The following is a 15,528-nucleotide window of genomic DNA, read 5'->3' as shown; positions in this document are numbered from 1 at the left end:
AGTAGATATACTTAATTTTAGGTAAATTGGTGGAACCTATTACTACGTAGAATTGACCCATTTAAAAAAAAGCCAGTGTTGTGTAAATTTAACTTACTAGATGGTAAAAAGGTGGGGAGAGGAACCAGCTGAACTAGGTGAATTTAACTCACTAGATATTGAAAAAGATCCATTGTAAGGTTAACGATATCAATCTATAAAAAATCCACGAATTAAGTGGAAGGAATTGTTTGGATATGTGATAAATAGAATGCAGATAAACAAAGGTTATAGATTCAATGAATTATTTGAAAATGTTTTTTTTTAGTTTTCAGTTTTGCGCGATAATTAAGAATTGTTACAAGATATTATTTGGATATTGAATTCGCCAAAAAACTCTTTGTATCGTACAGTTAAGTCTGTAATAGCTTTACACTTGCTGTAATCTTTTGTCCCTAAGACGTTAACGGAAATTAGGTCATCTAATTTTCGAAGCAACACGGGTACCGGCAACCCAAAAACGATAAATGCTTTGAATAAAATTTCGATGGCCCGTGTGCTAGAATTACCACAAGGAATGACGTTTTGGTTAAAAACAACGTACATGTTACCTCTCTTATAGCGATCAGCAATGCAAATTATGTGTGGTTAAATTATTGTTGCAGATGATTGTTGCACAGCGAGTTTTTCGTCAAAACCGATCTCGGTACGCACGTAGCTATTCCATCTTATCGAGGGCGCAGCTAGCATTTTCGTGAACGGTGGTACGTTTGATGCCTCTATTTGACAGTTTGTTTATCAGTCTCAATGCTCCTCTGACAAAATCTGATTAGGGAAAAACAGGAATTAGAGAAATATAATTACTTGACACAATTATAAAATCTCTTACCATCTTCTACCATACTCCAGCTAGCATTGTCGAATAACAATCCTGCACGTAGTAGTGTTTGCAAATCTCCAGGAGCGTGAATATTTGTCTGGATACGATCAAATGCCTGTATAATCTGTAGAAGGACTAGTTAAAATCTCGATGATACACTATAAAATGCTTCTAACCATTTCACCTTCATACGCCAATAAATGAGGAAATGTTTTTACTATAATAGTTATTTTCCTGTAGAAGTGATTTATGCAAACTATGCACCTGAGCCATTCCCTCCGCTACTTGCACCAATTCATCCTCAACAATAATAACAGTTTTCTTAGTTCGCCGAAATAGCCTATCCTCGGGAAGTAAGTCCTTTCGCATGTTGCTTACTCTCGTTTCGATTAGACCCGTATGTGGTCCTCTGTCCATACCACCGTTTTTCCAAAAGAAGTAAGACTGAAATTAAAATTAAGGAAGAGATAGATCTGAAACGTCGCAAGAATTCGAGAAATGTAGTTTTAATGTATGTATAATGCTTGAAATGTGCTTTCAGTATTCGTATAAATCTACAAACATGTTGTTTTTAACTTATGAAATATGCGGTTGGGGTAGGTTAGCAGTGACGCACGCGAATCACGTTGGTGACCAATATTCAGTTCTATTGAAGATATTTAGCACTTTTCATGATAGTAATTTAATTTCCATTTAAATACTTATTTGCTGGCTTACCCACAACTTACCCTTTTACCCCTCAATGCATCAAACACTTTGACAAAATTTAAGGATATTGCCAACAGTCTGCCCTTCTATGCAGCGTGTTTTATTTTACTCGATCTGCCCGAATCAAAGCGGTAAAACATGAAAATTGAAAACACCGCCGACTAGTCCCGAAGTCCCTATATGATCATTTTTCACACAATGTCCATTATATGCCTTAAGCGGCCCTTACACGTACAATATTTTTGTCAATACACCAGTATTGACGATATTGCTTCAATACATCAATCCCATTTGAAATGCACATCGTCAATACAACTTTTTTTCATCACACGTTCAATACTTTTGTCAATACTCTCTAGAGTATTGACAAAAATATTGAACATGTAAAGCGGACATTAAGGCTCAAGTTACCTCAAGGCTTGGTAGTATGCGTAAGAAAAATTGTGTTCAGCTTTGCCACCAGATTATCCATTTAAACCTTTTCAAAACTCTAAAAGAAGAATATCAGTCGATTTATTAGATCATCACGATTCAATTCATGCAAAATACCTGCTGGAAAAACCATCGGCTTAGCTGGATGGTGCTTTTGAAAAAGTGGCTGTGATTTTTTATCACACTACCACACCGAGCTGGGGTACGCACCACAACTGCGCAATGAAAAAACCACAGCCACTTTTTCAAAAGCACCGTTTAGCTAAGCCGATGGTTTTTCCAGCAGGTATTTTGCATGAATTGAATCGTGATGATCTAATAAATCGACTGATATTCTTCTTTTAGAGTTTTAAAAAGGTTTAAATGGATAATCCGGTGGCAAAGCTGAACACAAATTTTCCTACCCACACTACCAAGCGTTCAATTCTAACACATGCTTAAAAAAGGTAACTTGAACCTTAAACTCACCTCCTTTAGTGCGTTTTCTGAGACGCTAGTGCTCTCCAACTGAGAAAACTCATCTAAGATATGGACTGCAAGATCTTGTTTTGCTGCCAAGTAGGATACCTTTAATTTCAATAGTAATATTTAGCATTAAGATAAAAAGTAGCATCTATAATGACCGCATACTTCTTTTCACGTAAAATTTGATGTTCAAAGAAATGTTTTGTGAGTATACGGTTCATATAGAGCATTTTTTTCGGCTCAGGGACTATCCCGCAATCCAACTGCCGAGTTAAAATCTTTAGAAACTTAGGTTCCTTAGCAAGGATGGAGCGTATTGACTCTCTTTGCTGTTCCTCGTTGAATAGGTTTTGTCCGTTTTCTGCCACATTTTCAGAAACAATATTTTCAAAGTGTCGTTCAATAACGTTGAGAATGATTTTGCGAGGGCCTTTTTCAATTATACCCATTTCAAGCAAGTCGTCTTCATTCCTTCATTCAATTGCCAAAAGCTTAGTATGCACCTCTTGCGAAATGAAATTTCCTATACAAAACCTATGCATAAAAAATTAAAGGGTTGTGTACAGGACACGACCACGGTGACATTAAAAATATAGCTTTTTATCTATCACACATATCGACACACGTTCTTGTTCACTCGCCTGTTTTCATATGTTACAATTTGCTATATACCCTCCCCATTAAAACATAATTTATTGAAGGTCTTTTAAGGGTAATCTATTAATTAATCAAGTATCTCACTAGGTGATTGGCATTATTTGGCTGATCCATCTAGTAAAAATAGGCTGGTCTGTCCAGAAAATATATTCAAAAGAAAAGTTCCATATTGAGAGCTGTGATGAGGAAACCCACGCCCGCCAACGGAAATATACAGATTCTCCATAAAATATGAAATTTCGTTTCCATTTAAATTTTCAATAATGTACTAATGAACTTAAGTAAACAATCTTAAGTGTAAGTATTTCTTGATCGATTAGTGGTGGAAAAATGAAATTATTTGATAAATTACATTGTTATGCAACGTTCGCACTACCAGTTAAAACGGGTTTTTATGCTATCTTGGTGACATTTTTCTTGTTGCTGATTATTAAAACGTGTTATAACTCTGTAGTGTAAACATTGTATTATTAAACCAATTCTGCAGCGTTTTATGTTATATAGGTGTTTTATGTGGTAATAGGATTGACATAATTATATCTTCAGTACAGCGGTTTGTTTCATAATTTAAAACAGATTTATTTTAAAATTTAATTAGTATACCCAACCGTATTTGTTGTATACCTTAAAACGCAATTAGAACTGTGTTTTAAATACATAGGGTAGGACAGATATTCTGACTGGTTAAACTGGGAAAACAATTTTAAGTCCAGTAACGCTTAAGACATGGCTTGAATTTGAATCGAAAAAGAACACCCGCTTCAACTGCTGCTGGGACGGTAAGTTCTGTTTTAAAATTTTCCGTTGTGTGCAGTACGAAACAAAAGTGTTTGAAATTAGAAAACAAAAAGTTCTGCTGGGAATGTGATTGTTTCCGATGCAATTACACTCAGATTTTTCACGCAGGGGATACAGGCCGTGTAAATGAAAACCGCGTAAATTTAAAAAAAAAACGCGTTAATGAAAACCGCGTAAATTTCAAAATCCGCGTAAAAAACCTGAGTGTACTCTCCTATATAAAATACTACGCTGCTGAACAGTGCAATAACTACAGAAGCATGTTGTCAGATGCCTTACTGATAAGAAACATATAACCGAAATATGAAACATGAAAACCAATTGGCTCTTTACCCTACGCAGCTACAATGCGCCGTAAACATGGATTAACAAGTTACAACGCACACGCATGCATAAAAATAAATATATTTTTTTCAAACGCAACACTCTTAAGCAGCACACACCGTATTGAATTAAATCCAAACCACCCCGCCCACCCACTTTGCAAATCATTCTGTGACACCATGCTGGTACCCGACAAATCCACACACGGCCACCGCTGCCGAAAATGCATAGCGTCTACCGCTTATTGTAGTGCCCAGACACTGCAGCCATGATCTTACCCGTTCGACATAAGAACAAAAACTGATTCAAACGGGTACGCGTCACCTCTATTTATAAACTAACCGTATATGGTTTAGTCACTTAGGTGCGAGTGTGTGCAAATGCCAACGTTACCGAAAATCGATAGCGCTTATTGCATCGCCCGGAGACGACGTTGCTCGTGTGGGATAAGAGCAACAACTGATTTAAACGGACATGCGTTGCTTCTATTTATGACTTTTCGTGTTTCATTGAGCAACTAAGCTGCCCTCTTTTGACGGCTGTGTCTGAGAAATCTGCCTCACGAATGGTATTTTTCCCGTTTTTTGTGAACTTTTTAATTTTACCAATTTCCAAAAGTCTACTTTTATTGGGCAGATATTAAATTATTACCAATATTTAAGTTAGGTGTTTCTGAATCGGTTGGTGTATGAATGATTAAAATCCATCTAGTAATATCGGAGTTATAAGCGTGCAAACCTTACATAGTTTCGTTACATGGGAGATAGTTTAGATTTTAGAATGACACCTAGCCCCAGATAGTGGAGTAAGACATTTTTAATGTCAAAAACGCCGCGAAATGCTTGCGAAAAATTTGTTCGTTTTCATTTCGTAAGCGGTACGCAGCTCTCGCGAAAACGATAACGAAAACTGCAGTTAGCCGAGACACGGTTCAATAAACGATAAGTTTGATTTAACTTCCGCGAGATAGCGCTGCTTTCTATGCGCTGTCACCAAGGCTGACTTTTTTCTTGCGAAATAATGATCGGATGTATTATTCCGCTCGGATGCTTGCGGAATTTTGACAGGTGGAGATAAAAAAAACAAAAATGACGTTTGATTATTGTTTTGTCTTGCGCTGTTGGCGGAACAGAGATTCCTAAAATTTTAGCTAGTTTATTTAAAGCTAACAGCAATCGGAATAGTAACGGTGCTAACATTTTGTTTCTCACAAAACACGTAAGTACAACTAAACGCATTTGCAGCAACTTCAGGTTCCAAGGCAATAGTATGACGAGCACAACCACAATTTCACGTGCTCCAGCGTCAACAGCGGTTCTGGTCTCAACAAAAACAAACTTAGCAACCAACCACCCCTACTAGAATCATTAACATAAAGACCCAATTCCTAACAACAGTCAGACCCTACAAAATATCCTTCCACCCAACATCCTGAATCTGTCAATCTGCCAACTGTGTTCATTGTATTCAATCGGTACTACAGCAGCCAACAGCCCCTCAAAAGTAAACTGTAAGGTTACAGCGCAGCACCCACGAACACATGATTCAGATTCAGAAACAACAGCAACTGTTCCAACTACTTCCATTATGACGGGAGACACCTAGCATCACAAATACGCCCTGGTGATAATATCTAAAAACAGGTTATAATGAATCCAACATTCGCAGTGTATTGAATCAAACAAGACTATTTTTTGAATGGCGGATCTTTCGGGGTACACCGCTTATCAGCTAATACCAGGTTCGTTCCAGTACACGGAAGATGCTCCGGAACAAACAGGAGCAAAAATATTAGCTCCTTTTTACTTCGGCTTGCTGTCAGAAGATAAAAAGAATACAGGAACGACCTTTTCCTTATTTGCTCCGTAGGAGGTACTTACAGTTTCTCCTGGTACTGCAACAAACTTACCATTGCAAATCGTATCTGACATAGCTTGTGTTGCAATTTCTTAGCGGTGGTCCACCCGGTTTAGTGAAATCCGAACCAGACAAAAGCGCAGTCAAATCCCAGCCGTGGTTCCTACCAGTTCCTTGCATCAAAATATCCCTGCCTTGACACCGATCGTGATTCAAGCACCCCAACAGAAGCAGAAGTAAGCATTCACTATTCTAGCGCTTATCAGCAGCATTTCACAGCAGGCCCAGCAGCAGTACCATATTCAACAATAACAGCAGCAAATTAAAACAATACGATGGCCATTATCCGACCGGTGGGTAAAGATGAAGATCAAACCATGGTTTTTCCCCCGGGGTTGACCTGATTCAACGACCTGGTTCACAACCGCAACTAGCGTAAACGATCCAAGTCAAACAGGGTCAAACATAGGAGACCATTTTCCAACCAGGACTATCATCACCCAGATTGCACAGCAGCAGATACAGCAACACCTGCATACACAGTAGCCACAGCATACAATACAATCCCAGACGCACCGCGAACAGGAGGAAATTATATTGTAATGTAATATCCTATTCAGTGGGAAAAAACTCATACTTGTAGAATTCACAGCTCGATCAAGATTTTTTTTTGGTGTGTGTTATATCTGAAGTAAACTTTTTTTCAGATCGCATGGACCAACAGTAAACCACAGCAGATACAGATCCAGCGAACATAAATCTTCCAACAGTAACAACAAGGCCCCACAATCACCATTCAGCAGCAGAGCGCGGTGACAATAGATCAACAGCAAACACAATATGTAGGAGCTCAAAAGCTACTTTCTCTTTCGGTAAGTTTTAATCACAATCGTTCCTTTCATCTGAATGACCTTGTCGATTTACAAACAAACATGTTATGGAAGTTCACGACATGTTAAAACGGGCTAAACGTAAGCCAGGTAATGTCGCAAATTTTATCAATTAACCTAACCGACAATCTGTACTGATTTCGAATTTTCTACTTTTGCACAGGAAAAGGTCCTTCAGACAGATAACATTCAGGCGGCGTTGGTGTTGGTGGCATTTCGAAGGTACCGAGAGCTAGATCCGACCCTATCAGCAACACGAAACGAACCCCGGCAAGACTGGTGGGGCGCAAGGTGCCAGTGAACACACGACACCCCCTACATAATTCAATAGTTCTGGGGAAAGTTTTCATTGGGACGTATATGACATTATCTTTGTTTACTTTCGCTTCTGTTTATTACTCGGTTGCTTCAACATTTACCTCTTAACTCTTTCCTTAATATTCTAGTAAAAACTATCGGTTTTCGAAATGTACTGAAAATTAACGGAAAGTAAATTAATGAAAAATTAAATTATGTAGTTAAAATTAGAGGAAAGTTTATGTTACTTAAGCCCTATTGAAAATTTTCTCCAGAGTTATTTAATAGTTAGCTGCACCGCGCTAAAATGTCTATCGAATTCCATAAGAACCACTTATGAATTTGCGCCAGAAGTATCCCATACAGAAATCATAAGCGTGTTTAATGATTTAGAGGGGAAGTTGACCATCGAGCCGCTTACGAATTTCATAAGTCATATTTAAAGATTTCTGAGGATGTTCTTAAGATTTTTGTGTGAATATACTTATATTATGCATCATGGTGAAATGTGAATTTAAGATAGGAATTGTCATAAGGTCTAATAATTGTGAATAAGAATATTTTTTGTCTTTTTTCTTGTCATATTTTTAATATCATTAAACATTAGTTTGCATACATGTTCAAATAAGTCTCCAATTGGAAAAAAAGATCACCTGCTTGGAAACATTTCTAGATTCACAAGCACTATAACTCTTCTAAGTATACATCGTCAGATTTAGTCATGTCACAAGATTGTACAGGTGCTGCAAAATATATATAAAGAATATGAGGCAATAGTCCATAAACTTTAAATAAACACTTACATTTACTCTCCCTCATTTGAAACAGAGCTAGTGTCCAATTGCAACACACCTATAGCTTACAACTAATGCCATTAATTTTGTTCCGATTTTTGACTTTTCACAGTACTATTCTTTATAATAATCTTAAGACTCGTCTATTAGTTACCTACGAAATTGATATATTCGCTTATGAAAAATGCATAAGCGTCTAATGAAATCAAAATTATGCATTTCACGAAGTAAAACCATTTCTGTCAAGGACATATATACAGTACATGGATAAATAAACAATTGAAACGGACAGGAAAATAGTTTGAGTGTAATTTAAGCAACGGTCAAGGCATTGCGTTGGAATAGTATTTGGCTTTCCTACAAATATTGACAAACTGTAACATGTAACATGCAATATGTAATATAATAATAACTAACTATTTGCTATTTGATGTTTGATATTTATTATTCAATATTTACTATTTAATACTCATTAATATTTAATATTTAGTATTCAGCATTTAATATTTAAATTTGAATATTAATTATGTAGCATTTAATATTTAATATCTAATATTTAATGTTAATTGTTTAATGTTTAATGTTTAATCACAGATAACAGACGTTTAGGCTAGAACAAAATTTCTTCAAAAACCTGTGTAAACTTTCAAATTGATATACGTTGAAAATCCGTGTTTCACTATTGCCATCTGCGCAACTGTTTGCTACACGTGTGTGACAGCTGCACTCTAACCAGCGATGCCACATGTCTTTGTGAAATGTCTGTAGAAGAACAATTAAAATGTCTGTAAAAGTCTGTAGATTGTTGTGTAAATCCTATTTACACTAGGTTATTACTTTAAAAGTAGCTTGAAATTAATAAACTATTGTGAAGGAATCACTCATATTCTGATCAAATTATTCTAGTGAAATTTTGTTAAACACTGTTACTCTTTTAAAAGTCTGTAGATTTCTGATTACGTCTGTAGGAGACCATCAAAAGTCTGTAAAATACAGACATGTCTGTAAATCTGGCATCGCTGACTCTAACTGCATTGTAGTGATCACTGCGCCATCTGCAAACGTTTGCCAAACGTGTTTCAGACGTCTGATTTACTCGGAATTTCAGTAGCGGGTATTTACGCACGATTCAAATCGAGCCTAAACGTCTGTTATCTGTGGTTTAATGTTTAATGTTTAATGTTTAATGTTTAATGTTTAATGTTTAATGTTTAATGTTTAATGTTTAATGTTTAATGTTTAATGTTTAATGTTTAATGTTTAATGTTTAATGTTTAATGTTTAATGTTTAATGTTTAATGTTTAATGTTTAATGTTTAATGTTTAATGTTTAATGTTTAATGTTTAATGTTTAATGTTTAATGTTTAATGTTTAATGTTTAATGTTTAATGTTTAATGTTTAATGTTTAATGTTTAATGTTTAATGTTTAATGTTTAATGTTTAATGTTTAATGTTTAATGTTTAATGTTTAATGTTTAATGTTTAATGTTTAATGTTTAATGTTTAATGTTTAATGTTTAATGTTTAATGTTTAATGTTTAATGTTTAATGTTTAATGTTTAATGTTTAATGTTTAATGTTTAATGTTTAATGTTTAATGTTTAATGTTTAATGTTTAATGTTTAATGTTTAATGTTTAATGTTTAATGTTTAATGTTTAATGTTTAATGTTTAATGTTTAATGTTTAATGTTTAATGTTTAATGTTTAATGTTTAATGTTTAATGTTTAATGTTTAATGTTTAATGTTTAATGTTTAATGTTTAATGTTTAATGTTTAATGTTTAATGTTTAATGTTTAATGTTTAATGTTTAATGTTTAATGTTTAATGTTTAATGTTTAATGTTTAATGTTTAATGTTTAATGTTTAATGTTTAATGTTTAATGTTTAATGTTTAATGTTTAATGTTTAATGTTTAATGTTTAATGTTTAATGTTTAATGTTTAATGTTTAATGTTTAATGTTTAATGTTTAATGTTTAATGTTTAATGTTTAATGTTTAATGTTTAATGTTTAATGTTTAATGTTTAATGTTTAATGTTTAATGTTTAATGTTTAATGTTTAATGTTTAATGTTTAATGTTTAATGTTTAATGTTTAATGTTTAATGTTTAATGTTTAATGTTTAATGTTTAATGTTTAATGTTTAATGTTTAATGTTTAATGTTTAATGTTTAATGTTTAATGTTTAATGTTTAATGTTTAATGTTTAATGTTTAATGTTTAATGTTTAATGTTTAATGTTTAATGTTTAATGTTTAATGTTTAATGTTTAATGTTTAATGTTTAATGTTTAATGTTTAATGTTTAATGTTTAATGTTTAATGTTTAATGTTTAATGTTTAATGTTTAATGTTTAATGTTTAATGTTTAATGTTTAATGTTTAATGTTTAATGTTTAATGTTTAATGTTTAATGTTTAATGTTTAATGTTTAATGTTTAATGTTTAATGTTTAATGTTTAATGTTTAATGTTTAATGTTTAATGTTTAATGTTTAATGTTTAATGTTTAATGTTTAATGTTTAATGTTTAATGTTTAATGTTTAATGTTTAATGTTTAATGTTTAATGTTTAATGTTTAATGTTTAATGTTTAATGTTTAATGTTTAATGTTTAATGTTTAATGTTTAATGTTTAATGTTTAATGTTTAATGTTTAATGTTTAATGTTTAATGTTTAATGTTTAATGTTTAATGTTTAATGTTTAATGTTTAATGTTTAATGTTTAATGTTTAATGTTTAATGTTTAATGTTTAATGTTTAATGTTTAATGTTTAATGTTTAATGTTTAATGTTTAATGTTTAATGTTTAATGTTTAATGTTTAATGTTTAATGTTTAATGTTTAATGTTTAATGTTTAATGTTTAATGTTTAATGTTTAATGTTTAATGTTTAATGTTTAATGTTTAATGTTTAATGTTTAATGTTTAATGTTTAATGTTTAATGTTTAATGTTTAATGTTTAATGTTTAATGTTTAATGTTTAATGTTTAATGTTTAATGTTTAATGTTTAATGTTTAATGTTTAATGTTTAATGTTTAATGTTTAATGTTTAATGTTTAATGTTTAATGTTTAATGTTTAATGTTTAATGTTTAATGTTTAATGTTTAATGTTTAATGTTTAATGTTTAATGTTTAATGTTTAATGTTTAATGTTTAATGTTTAATGTTTAATGTTTAATGTTTAATGTTTAATGTTTAATGTTTAATGTTTAATGTTTAATGTTTAATGTTTAATGTTTAATGTTTAATGTTTAATGTTTAATGTTTAATGTTTAATGTTTAATGTTTAATGTTTAATGTTTAATGTTTAATGTTTAATGTTTAATGTTTAATGTTTAATGTTTAATGTTTAATGTTTAATGTTTAATGTTTAATGTTTAATGTTTAATGTTTAATGTTTAATGTTTAATGTTTAATGTTTAATGTTTAATGTTTAATGTTTAATGTTTAATGTTTAATGTTTAATGTTTAATGTTTAATGTTTAATGTTTAATGTTTAATGTTTAATGTTTAATGTTTAATGTTTAATGTTTAATGTTTAATGTTTAATGTTTAATGTTTAATGTTTAATGTTTAATGTTTAATGTTTAATGTTTAATGTTTAATGTTTAATGTTTAATGTTTAATGTTTAATGTTTAATGTTTAATGTTTAATGTTTAATGTTTAATGTTTAATGTTTAATGTTTAATGTTTAATGTTTAATGTTTAATGTTTAATGTTTAATGTTTAATGTTTAATGTTTAATGTTTAATGTTTAATGTTTAATGTTTAATGTTTAATGTTTAATGTTTAATGTTTAATGTTTAATGTTTAATGTTTAATGTTTAATGTTTAATGTTTAATGTTTAATGTTTAATGTTTAATGTTTAATGTTTAATGTTTAATGTTTAATGTTTAATGTTTAATGTTTAATGTTTAATGTTTAATGTTTAATGTTTAATGTTTAATGTTTAATGTTTAATGTTTAATGTTTAATGTTTAATGTTTAATGTTTAATGTTTAATGTTTAATGTTTAATGTTTAATGTTTAATGTTTAATGTTTAATGTTTAATGTTTAATGTTTAATGTTTAATGTTTAATGTTTAATGTTTAATGTTTAATGTTTAATGTTTAATGTTTAATGTTTAATGTTTAATGTTTAATGTTTAATGTTTAATGTTTAATGTTTAATGTTTAATGTTTAATGTTTAATGTTTAATGTTTAATGTTTAATGTTTAATGTTTAATGTTTAATGTTTAATGTTTAATGTTTAATGTTTAATGTTTAATGTTTAATGTTTAATGTTTAATGTTTAATGTTTAATGTTTAATGTTTAATGTTTAATGTTTAATGTTTAATGTTTAATGTTTAATGTTTAATGTTTAATGTTTAATGTTTAATGTTTAATGTTTAATGTTTAATGTTTAATGTTTAATGTTTAATGTTTAATGTTTAATGTTTAATGTTTAATGTTTAATGTTTAATGTTTAATGTTTAATGTTTAATGTTTAATGTTTAATGTTTAATGTTTAATGTTTAATGTTTAATGTTTAATGTTTAATGTTTAATGTTTAATGTTTAATGTTTAATGTTTAATGTTTAATGTTTAATGTTTAATGTTTAATGTTTAATGTTTAATGTTTAATGTTTAATGTTTAATGTTTAATGTTTAATGTTTAATGTTTAATGTTTAATGTTTAATGTTTAATGTTTAATGTTTAATGTTTAATGTTTAATGTTTAATGTTTAATGTTTAATGTTTAATGTTTAATGTTTAATGTTTAATGTTTAATGTTTAATGTTTAATGTTTAATGTTTAATGTTTAATGTTTAATGTTTAATGTTTAATGTTTAATGTTTAATGTTTAATGTTTAATGTTTAATGTTTAATGTTTAATGTTTAATGTTTAATGTTTAATGTTTAATGTTTAATGTTTAATGTTTAATGTTTAATGTTTAATGTTTAATGTTTAATGTTTAATGTTTAATGTTTAATGTTTAATGTTTAATGTTTAATGTTTAATGTTTAATGTTTAATGTTTAATGTTTAATGTTTAATGTTTAATGTTTAATGTTTAATGTTTAATGTTTAATGTTTAATGTTTAATGTTTAATGTTTAATGTTTAATGTTTAATGTTTAATGTTTAATGTTTAATGTTTAATGTTTAATGTTTAATGTTTAATGTTTAATGTTTAATGTTTAATGTTTAATGTTTAATGTTTAATGTTTAATGTTTAATGTTTAATGTTTAATGTTTAATGTTTAATGTTTAATGTTTAATGTTTAATGTTTAATGTTTAATGTTTAATGTTTAATGTTTAATGTTTAATGTTTAATGTTTAATGTTTAATGTTTAATGTTTAATGTTTAATGTTTAATGTTTAATGTTTAATGTTTAATGTTTAATGTTTAATGTTTAATGTTTAATGTTTAATGTTTAATGTTTAATGTTTAATGTTTAATGTTTAATGTTTAATGTTTAATGTTTAATGTTTAATGTTTAATTTTTAATGTTTAATATGTAATATGTAATATTTAATGTTTGATATTTAATATTTATTATTTAATATTCAATACTTAATATTTATTATTTTATGTTTTAGATTTAATATTAAATATTTAGTATTTATTTAATATTTATTATTTTATATTGAATATTCAATATTTTATATTTTTTTATTTCGATTATTGAGGTTTTAACCTTAAGGTCATTCGCCTCTTCGGGTTAGAAAAATCTCTTATCAAAAATTTCTAATCCCATGTCCCGACCCCGCGGGACTCGAACCCAGATGCACTGCGTTCAAGGAAATTGATTTACCAACTACGCTTCGCCCACCCCATTCAACATTTTATATTTCATATTCAATATTTAATCATTTTATATTATTCAATATTTGATATTCAGTATTGCATTTTTTTTTAACCATGTTGATGCAGTGTTTTATTTCATTCCAACAAGGGTCATGCATAAATGAGGTAGCATTTTGGGTTCACCAAATTTGTAACGAAGTTTGACGAGGGGGTAGGGTAGGGTCAGTTGTTGGGCGACGTAGCATTAAGTTTAAATATTTTTTGACGGACGTCAAATCCCCATTTATTGAAGAAACAATTTAATGTGACACCATTTCCAAGGAAAATAAATTTAAATTTTCACAAGTTAATTTTTTTTGTGTGGTAAATTTTTTGATTCGCGGAATTGCGTAAATATTTTGTACGCTGTTGTAAATTTATGAGATCGTACTAGTTACAAGATTTAGTTTGGTAGCTGCATCAAATTTTCTCTTCTGATTCACCCAAACAAAATGATGAACGTGTGGTTTTTATAATCATAGGCCTCACAACTAGCAAACCAACTGCAGGATTGTGAACTGAGAAAACTTCTCTTCATTTTTCATGACATCAAATTTAAAACAAATCTATCAACGCGATATTTGTAATGAAATGGACTTATTTTGCATACAAATTTGCTGATATAATGAAAATGTTAATACAAGCGTCAAAAAATTTGTAAGGATGTGTATTTAAGAGAATCATACAAAACATATTTGATTTGTTCATCGGTCGGCTGTGATAGGGAATGAGGGGGGGGGGGGAGCTGTTCAAAATGGCCGGAAAAAGGTACATCATTTGTCGACGGCCCCACATATGTTTGTAACAATACTATTTTTTACTCCAGCAAATGGTAAATGAACCGATGAGTTATTTCTAGAGAAAACTAGTTGATGAAAAAACCAGAAAAAATATGAGTAGATAAGTAAATGTTTAAGCGATATATACATTGGATTAAATTAGTTTAATGATTAATCTCGTATGCTCTGCCGGAATGAAAGAAATATAATAAGCAAAAACGTTTTGATATTGGTATTTTGCACCATAGATAAGTGAATGATCTATACTGTTTGTATAGATCATTCACTTATCTACAATAAAATTGTAGAAACGCCGAAAGAGGAGCATTCCGTTGTGCATCCAGCATAGCAAAATATATTGTCCTCTGCAGTGATATTAGCAAAGTCCGGTATCGCAACATCAGTGGAGAGTGCAAGAGGTCGCTCTGGCAATGCTTTTGTATTCGGTTGACTATCCGCCGGATTCTCTTTTCAATGCCACACATTAACAGAAGTCATAAATAGTTCATTATTCTTCTAGTGATTTCCACAGTTTACAATATACTTCTTTTCAACTTTTTTAGCTTTCTAACGCACCGTAGTCATCATAATTACAGAAAAATTCACAAAAACCATGATACGTATCTTGTGATTTTCATTTATGATTAGATGAACGATTATCAATTCCGTAAGATAATAGGACTCTTTGTTTATGATTACAGTCTTCTCCAGGATTGATTTATACTGAACATGAATCAATACTCCAAGGGATAGCTTTTGAACACGGCCAACAGTTACACAGTTGTCTTGGTCATCAGTGACGAATTAAGAAAAACATTAACAA

At 29.9% G+C, this 15,528-nt stretch overlaps 1 long non-coding RNA gene and 1 pseudogene across 1 annotated transcript; one reads left to right on the top strand and one right to left on the bottom strand.

Moving 5' to 3' along the window:
• Positions 1 to 424: 424 nt before the first annotated feature.
• Positions 425 to 2,961, bottom strand: LOC131678584 (uncharacterized; annotated as a pseudogene).
• A 4,066-nt stretch (positions 2,962 to 7,027) lies between these two features.
• Positions 7,028 to 8,512, top strand: LOC131678600 (uncharacterized). The gene is made up of 2 exons (XR_009303684.1): positions 7,028 to 7,080; positions 7,154 to 8,512. It is a non-coding gene; the product is annotated as an uncharacterized LOC131678600 (long non-coding RNA).
• Positions 8,513 to 15,528: the final 7,016 nt, after the last annotated feature.

Source organism: Topomyia yanbarensis, chromosome 2 (genome assembly GCF_030247195.1).
Source record: "Topomyia yanbarensis strain Yona2022 chromosome 2, ASM3024719v1, whole genome shotgun sequence".
NCBI classification, from domain to species: Eukaryota; Metazoa; Arthropoda; class Insecta; order Diptera; family Culicidae; genus Topomyia; species Topomyia yanbarensis.
Note: the sequence above shows the minus strand (reverse complement) of the source record. Positions and strands in the feature narration are given on the sequence as shown.